This window comes from Panthera leo, chromosome D4 (assembly GCF_018350215.1).
Source record: "Panthera leo isolate Ple1 chromosome D4, P.leo_Ple1_pat1.1, whole genome shotgun sequence".
Lineage (NCBI taxonomy): Eukaryota > Metazoa > Chordata > Mammalia > Carnivora > Felidae > Panthera > Panthera leo.
The window spans coordinates 55,904,318-55,913,100 of record NC_056691.1 but is presented as its reverse complement, the minus strand read 5'-3'; the positions used below and the strand labels follow the sequence as shown (position 1 = coordinate 55,913,100).

At 40.2% G+C, this 8,783-nt stretch overlaps 1 long non-coding RNA gene across 1 annotated transcript; it reads left to right on the top strand.

Annotated features, from left to right (window-relative positions):
* Positions 1–323: 323 nt before the first annotated feature.
* Positions 324–1,788, top strand: LOC122205589. The gene is made up of 2 exons (XR_006196151.1): positions 324–562; positions 1,703–1,788. It is a non-coding gene; the product is annotated as an uncharacterized LOC122205589 (long non-coding RNA).
* Positions 1,789–8,783: the final 6,995 nt, after the last annotated feature.

Sequence of the window (8,783 nt, the reverse complement as noted above, 5' to 3'; positions counted from 1 at the left end):
GAATCTCAAGCAGGCTCTGCAGTACGAATGCAGAGTCTGATGTGAGCCTGAACTCATGAGATCATGACCTGAGCCAAGATCAAGACTGCGAGGTTTGGGGTGCCTGAGTGGCTCAGTTGGTTTAGCATCCGACTTCAGCTCAGGTCATGATCTCACGGTTCATGGGTTGGAGCCCCGCATTGGCCTCTATGCTGACAGCTCAGAGCCTGGAGCCTGCTTCAGATTCTGTGTCTCCCTCTGTCTGCCCTTCCCACACTCACACTCTGTCTGTTTCTCTCTCTCTCTCTCTCTCTCTCTCTCTCAAAAATAAATTAAGAAAAAGAAAAAGAAAAGAAAAGAAAAAAAGACTTGGAGGTTTAACCAGCTGAGCACTCAAGCACCCTGAGCATGAGACTCCTAATCTCAAGGTTGTGAGTTCAAGCTCCACGTTGGACATGGAACCTACTTAATTAAAAAAAGAAGAAGAAGAAAAGAAAGAAAGCAAGAAAGAAAAGAAAGAAACTTAATTGCCCAGGTTGAGGAGAGAATATTCTTCTTTATCAAAGATGACTGGCTAATAAAGGTATACATAATGAAAATAGTTGAAAAACTATCATTTTCCAGCACTTAATTAAAAGATTATTAATTGGGGAGGGTGACCTGGATGGCTCAGTTGGTTGAGCATCAGACTTCGGCTCAGGTGATGATCTCACATTTTGTGAGTTCAAGCCCCACATCAGGCTGTCACTGCAGAGCTCACTTTGGATCTTCTGTCACCCTCTCTCTCTGTCCCTCCCCTGCTTGCTTGCTCTCTCTCCTCAAAATAAACATTAAAAAATGATTATTAATTGGTACTAATCATTTAGTGAATGGTTAATAGGGAACTGGACATTTGTATGTCCAAAGCAACCCCACTCAGATGACTTCCTGGTGGCAAGGTGAAGAAAAATATAATTTTCCAGTAGAGGGATCAAGCTATCATTTCACTCAGTCCAGTGATTAGCAAGGTCTAACTCTTCATTAATGGTGGTACAAACCAGTCTTATGTATTTCCTTAGGTGGTAGGGGGTAGAAAATACACAACATCACCCATAAAGTATGTTGGTTAAAAATGTTTAACTTGACCTAAGTATCTATCAACAGATTAATGGATAGAGAATAAATGGTATATATATTACATATTTATACATATATATATATAATATATATACCATTGAATATTACTCAGCCATAAAAAAAGAATGGGATCTTGCCATTTGCAATAACATGGATGGACCTAGAAGGTATTATTTTAAGTGAAATAAGTCAGTTGGAGAAAGGCAAATACTAATTACCTTATGATTTCACTTCTGTGTGGACTCTAAGAAACAAAATAAATGAACAAACAAAACAGAAACAGACTCATAGATTAGGAAACAAACTATTGGTTACCATAGTGGGGATAGCTTAGTGGGGCAAGTGAAAATACAACATAATAAATAAGTCACGTGAATGCAAAGTACAGCATGAAAAATATAGTCAATAATATTATAACAACTTTGTATGGTGACAGATGTTGACTAGACTTATCATAGGGGTCATTTCTTAATGTATAAAAATGTTGAATCACTATGATGTACACCTGAAACGAATACTGTATGGCTATTGTATGTCAATTACACTTAAAATTTAAAAACACTTAATTTGAACTAATCAAGCCTTTACATCTAACCTCTACTTATAGGAAATAGAAGAACAAATTTAATACAGCTCATGAAAGCAATCAGAAAAATCCAATAAATGGGACAATATACAGGTAAACTGGCCCAGGTTCGTTAACAAGTGAGGGTAATAAAAAGAAAGAAAGGAGAGAACAGAAAGAGAGAGAGAGAGAGGGAGAGATGGAAGGAGGAAGGAAGAAAAGAAAAGAAAAGAAAAGAAAAGAAAAGAAAAGGAAAGGAAAGAAAAGAATGGTTAAAGTGGGGCACCTGGGTGGCTTAGTTGGTTAAGCATCGACTCTTGGATTCGGCTCTGGTCATGACGTCAGGATTCGTGAGATTGGAGCTGACAGCACAGAGCCTGCTTGGGATTCTCTCTCTCTGCCTCTCTCTGCCTCTGTCCCACTTGCACTCTCTCTCTCTCTCTTTCTCTCAAAATAAAAAACTTTAAAAAAATGGTTAAAGTGGTAAATTACAAAATTAAATTTATACTTTTCAAATTATTATTTTAAATTAAATAAAGTACTATGAAAGTATGCAAATTTATCTGAAGTGTGCTCTTGATTAAATTTACTTTTGACCCATATTGTCACTGTAGGTTAATATTCACCATATCTAAATGAACTAAAAGTTATGAAAGGAACGCTATAGGTCAACATGTTTTTATTTTGTTTTGTTTTTTTTCAGGCAATCTCTGTTTTTATTCTATTTTAGAGATATAGATCATGTACACAGAGGAATATTTGACATATTCATACAGTTAAAAAAATAACAAAATGTACAATAAAATACATTAATAAATAGAACAAAACAATAATTTTGAATACACTTGTATATTCCTCCATAATCTCATCTTCTCCTCTTCAAAATGAAACTATAGTTCAGATTTTTATTATTGCTTTCTAAAATGTTTTTAACCACACAGGTATGTTTTCCCAAGTAATATATTGTTTAGTTTTGCTTTATATAAATAGTCATACTGTATATATCTTTTTTTAAAGTCTATCTATTTATTTTAAGAGAGAGAGAGAAAGAAAGCACACGTGTGCAAACTGGGGAGGGGCAGAGACAGAGGGAGAGAGAGAGAAGCAGGCGCCACACTGTCATTGAAGAGCCCAAATCACGGCTTGATCTCACTACTGTGAGACCATGACTTGAGCCGAAACCAAGAATGGAACACTTAATGACTGAACCACCCAGTTGCCCCCACTACTGATTTTTTTTAATTACTAGATTTTATTGAAGAAGTTATTGTATCATGAATACGATTTCAAAAATTTGTAGTACAAAAGTTGGGATGAATGGCTAGTGCTTTGTGTTTACATGGAAATGAACTGATGAAAATGTCTCAGGGGTGTGATGAAGTTACTGTTCAATAAAAGCATCCTCCCAGGGGAGAAGAATTGAACATTTAAAAATTTAAATAAATAAATAAATAATTTGTAGTACAAAATGGTATACAGTGAAAAGTAAGTCTCATTCCCACAGACACCCCTGAATCCTCAGAGTTAACTGATGTTATTAATTTTTAAAATTTATTTATTTTGGGGCACCTGGGTGGCTCAGTCGGCTGAGCATCTGACTTCTGCTCAGGTCATGATCTCGCGGTTTGTGAGTTCGAGCCCCGCGTCGGGCTCTGTGCGGACAGCTCAGAGCCTGGAGCCTGCTTCGGATTCTGTGTCTCCCCCTCTCTCTGCTCCTCCCCTGCTCACACTCTGTCTCTCCCTCTCTCTCAAAAATAAATAAATAAATTTTAGAAAATAAAACAAAATTTATTTATTTTGAGAGAGACAGAGCCCAAGCAGGGAAGGGGCAGTGAGAGATGGAGAGAGAGAGAATTCAAAGCTGGCTCTGCATTGTCAGCACGGAGCCTGATTTGGGGCTCAGACCCAGGAACCATGAGATCATGACCTGAGCTGAAATGAAGTGTCAACTGAGCCACCCAGGCGTCCCAGATATTATAAATTTCTTATGTAAACTTTATACAAATGAAAGCCTATTACATACAATGTACTGTATTTTTTCTTTCTCTTTTATTAATTTACATTGTATCATAGAGTCATTACATATTAAGACATTCTACCTTATTCTTTTCTCTCTTTTTTTAATGTTTATGTATTTATTTTGAAAGAGGGAGAGAATGAGCGGGGGAGGGGCAGAGAGAGAGAGGGAGAAAGAGAATCCCAAGCAGGCTCTGCACATTCAGCATAGAGCTGGACTTGGGACTCAAATTCATGAACCATGAAATCACGATCTGAGCCAAAATCAAGATCTGGTCACTTAACTGACTGAGCTACCATACACCCCTCCCCCATTTATTTTTAAAGTTTGCTTATTTAAGAGAGAGAGAGAGAGAGCAATAGGTGGAGGGGAAGAGAGAGAGGGAGAAAGAGAGAATCCCAAGCAGGGTCCACACTGGCAGTGCAGAGCCTGACTCCAGGCTCAAAATCACAAACCATGAGTTCATGACCTGAGCCAAAATCAAGAATTGGACACTTGACCAACTGACACACCCAAGCACCTCTACCTTATTCTTTTATGTTTCATAGTATTCCATTTTATTAATGTATCAGAATTCTATCCATTCATTAATTCAACAAGGTTTTTTGTTTGTTTCTTTTTTTGCTATCTATCCACTATGCGCAGAGACAGATGCAAGTAGATAGGGGTGGGAGGACACTTAGGGAACAGCAAATATAAAAAGGTCTAAGACAAGAATATGCTTAACATGGAGGTTCCCCAGGTGGCTCAGTCAGTTGAGCGTCAGACTTCAGCTCAGGTCATGATCTCATAGTTCATGGGATCAAGCCCACGTCAGGCTTTGCACTGACAGCTCAGAGCCTGTTTTGGATTCTCTGTCTCCCTCTCTCTCTGCCCCTTCCCTGCTCATGCTATCTCTCTCTCTCTCGCTCAAAAATAAATAAACATTTTTTTAATTAAAAAAAAAAAGAATATGCTTAACATGTTCAAGGAGTAGCAAAGCCAGTGTTGGTGAAAAACAGTGAGGGAAAATGAAAGTGGAAGGGAAGAGATGGAAGAAGTGGCCAGGAGTGAGATCATGCAGAGTCTTGTAAGATCATAGAAAGACTTTGATGTTATTTTATTTATTTATTTATTTATTTTTTAGACACAGACAGAGAACACAAGCAGGGGAGAGGGACAGAGGAGAGGAAGAGACAATCTTAAGCAGGTTCCACACTCAGTACAGAGCCTGAGATAAGGCTCGATTCCACGATCCTGGGATCATGGCCTAAGCCGAAATCAAGAGTCAGATGTTGGGACACTCAGGTCATGATCCCAGGATCATGGGATCAAGCTCCATGTTGGGCTCTGTGCTGAGCATAGAGCCTGCTTAAGATTCTCTCTCTCTCTCTCTCTCTCTCTCTTTCTCTCAGGGTACCTGGGTGGCTCAGTTGATTAAGCATCCAACTTCGGCTCAGGTCATGATCTCAAGTTTCATGAGTTCGAGCCCTGCATCAGGCTCTGTGCTGACAGCTCAGAGCCTGGAGCCTGCTTCAGATTCTGTGTCTCCCTCTCTCTCTGCCCCTCCCCTGCTCACACTCTGTCTCTCTCTCTTCCTCTTGAAAATAAATAAACATTAAAAAAAACAAAAGATTCTCTCTCTCTCTCTCCCTCTTCCCCTCTCCCTGCCCACTTGTGCTCTCTCTCTAAAATAACTAATTAATTAATCAATTATTTATTAAAAAATAGTTATAAAACTGGTAAGATTTGCTGATAGATTTGAAACATTAGCTGGAATCAACCAATGTAGACCTGATTCCAGGCTAAGTACAACAAAAGTCCATAGTTGAGGTTGTCCTGAAGCACTGGAATACTTTATATGTGTTAGTAACATGAGAGTATGAGGGATTGCCGGGAGGAGGTAGGCATGTAAGCGAGAACTAACATTTCTGTATCATCTGTGCGGTAGTGTTCAGACATTGCAAGTAACGGAAACTGATTCTGTCTAATGTGATACAAAAAAAAGAAGTCATTGGAAGGAAACACAGGTGCTGACAGTCTTGAAAGAACAGCTGAATCACCAGGCCTTAAACAACACAAGAACCAGATGGCTTCAGGAATCTAGATGACAAGAACTATCGGATGGTCTCTTCAGGTTGCCTCCTGGCATGAATCAACTCCAACCATTGTCCATCTCTGATTCACCCTTCAAACAATGCAAATTTAGGAATTAATGGTCTGGCTAGCCTCAATTGGGTCATATGCCCACTCAACCAGGACAGAAAAGCGTCTTGACTGACAGATCTACCATTAGAGTATGCAGCCGGAGAAAGGTAGTTCCCAAAGGAAAAATCGAAATATGCTACTAGGAAGACGGAAATCCAATACTAGTACTGGCAAAAACAGTAGGTTCCACCACAGCTTAGCATGCATTTGGCATACACATACCTTGTCTCATTTATTCATCACAATAACCCTATGTGATAGGTTCTAACATCTCTCAGAAAGGCTCAAAGAGATTGTGTAATTTATCCAAGCTCGTGAAGCAACTAGGCAGTATAACCAGCATTTGAACTAAGGTCAAAATCTTGCTTTCAAAATCCCTGCCCTTTCTGTTACACCACAATATTCCACTGGGTAGAAGATTAAATTTCTACTATTCCTCACTTTTCCCATGAGTAGAAAGAAGTAACTACTTGCTCTGGGTCTCCTGAGCTTGGCTCAGGATGGCTTGGCTATCCAAGCTAACAGGTCTGCAGAGTAGCCAGGGCTCTCTTGGAAGTGAGTGGCTAGCTATTCCCTTTATTTCTTCTATCATTGATTAGAAGAGAAGAAGAAAAAGAAATAGTCCAATGAAGTAGATATTAGCCATTTTTCACCCGCTTGGTATGTTCCCTTTTTTTGTTTTTGTCTTTGTTATTTATTTTGAAAGAGAGATAGAGAGCAACTGAAGGAGGGGCAGAGAGAGGGAGACAGAATCCCAAGCAGGCTCCACACTATCAGTACAGAATGCAGGGCTAGAACTCACGAACCGAAAGATCATGACCTGAGCCGAAGTCAGGAGTCAGACACTTGACCGACTGAGCCACCCACGTGCCCCATGTTCCTTTTTTTCTTTTCTTTTCTTTTCTTTTCTTTTCTTTGCTTTTCTTCTTCTTTTTTTTTTTTTTTTTTTTTTTTTTCTTGAGAGAGAGCGCACTCACAAGAGGGACAGAGGGAGAGAGAGAATTTTAAGCAGGCTCCAAGCTGGGCTTGGAGCCCTGACTCAGGGCTCAGTCCCACGACTCTGATATTATCACCTGAGCTGAAATCAAGAGTGGGATGCTTAACCAACTGAGCCATCCAGGCACCCCTCAAATGCTTAATATGTTCAAAGCATAGTGCTTTATATCCATCTTTGCATTTAATTCCCTTAATAGTCCATAAGATAGACAATATTATTAACCCAAATGTACAGTGAAGGAAACAGGTTTAGAAAATGGAAGTTATTGCCCAGTATCACTGGCTTTCAAGCCTAAGTCCATCTAATTCCAAAACTGGTGTTCTAAACCACTATGCTGCACTGAGTTCTCCTGCCGTGTTTGGACTGAGGCTAGAGGACCTTCACTTTGCCAACCACTCTTGGTGAGAGGAGGTGGTCTGTTTTCTCACTGACATAACAAGGGAGTCAGATTTGCTTACTTCTGAAAGGCCCTTCTAACTCTGATTTCTGCTTCCACTGACAAGACAAAGGGCTGAGTTCTATGTTACACAAAGAGTTCAATTCTGTGTTATCCAAATTGTTTCCTAAAAACTACCTGAAATTAACATTTGTACAGTGCTTTACAGAGTACTTCAGACATCAATTCCTCAGAGGATAGAGGTCTTTGCCACTGTACCTCTGGGCCCCAGAAACAGCCTAGTTATTAGGTGACTGAATGTGACTCTCCTGATTGTAACTCAGGCCAGAAGGTTTACCAGGAAAAGGAGGAGCATTTCCAACTAGTGAGAGCAATTGGAAGGAAAAATTGTGAACTCATGCTGATTCCCTGGGGGCATTACACTCAGAAACAAAATGAATTTCTCATAAAACACAGAAGGAAGGACAAGGTCCTCCTTAATGTACTTTGTGCCCTGACCAACCAGGAACTCTGAACCTGTGGCTTATTCCAGTAAATAAGGGGGTTCCCTGGGGTCACCTGGCTAGCTCAGTCCTTAGAGCATGAGACTCTTGACCTTGGGGTTGTGAGTTCTAGTCCTATGTTGGGCCTAGAGATTATTATTGTTTTTTTTTTTTAATGTTTATTTACTTTTGAGAGAGAGAGAGGGAGGGGCAGAAAGAGAGGGAGACACAGAATCCGAAGCAGGCTCTAGGCTCCAAGCTGACAGCACAGAGCCTGATGCGGGGCTCGAACTCATGAACCCTAAGATCATGACCTAAACTGAAGTCAGACACTTAACCAGCTGAGCCACCCAGGCGCCCCTAGAAATTATTTTTAAAAAAGAGGGACTCTCAGGGTGCCTGGGTGGCTCACTCAGTTAAGCGTCTGGCTTCGGATCAGATCATGATCTCATAGCTGGTGAGTTCAAGCCCCAAGTCGGGCTCTGTGCTGTCAGCTGGGAGCCTGGGGCCTGCTTCGGTTCTGTGTGTCTCTCTCTCTGCCTCTCCTGCACTTGTGCATGCATGCTCAAGGTCTCGCTCTCTCTCTCTCTCTCAAAAATAAACATTAAAAAAAATTAATAAATACTTTTTAAAAAGGTGGGGTCTCTGGAAGACTGAGGGTGGAGAGGTGGGGGGCAAATGAGTCTTAGAAATGGCTGGGTAGAGTGAACAGTACTGTATAAAAAAGAGAAGTTGAATAAGAAAAGCAGGCCACTTTTTGCAACAAGCAACTCTTTTCCTTTCCTATTCCTCTTGCTGTCATCTTTAGCTCTATATTCTTTCTTCCCCATATGCTTTTTAAATTAAGTTTATTTATTTATTTTGAGAGGGGGAGAAGGGGCAGAGAGACAGAGGGAGAGAGAGAATCCCAATCAGCCTCCATGCTGTCAGCACTCTTCCTCATATTTTGGGGAGTCTAGGGAAGAGTAGATGAAGTTGAGGGGAAATTGCTGCTCAATGGCAAAAAAATTAAAAATTAAAAAAAGACACAAGAACTTAAATCA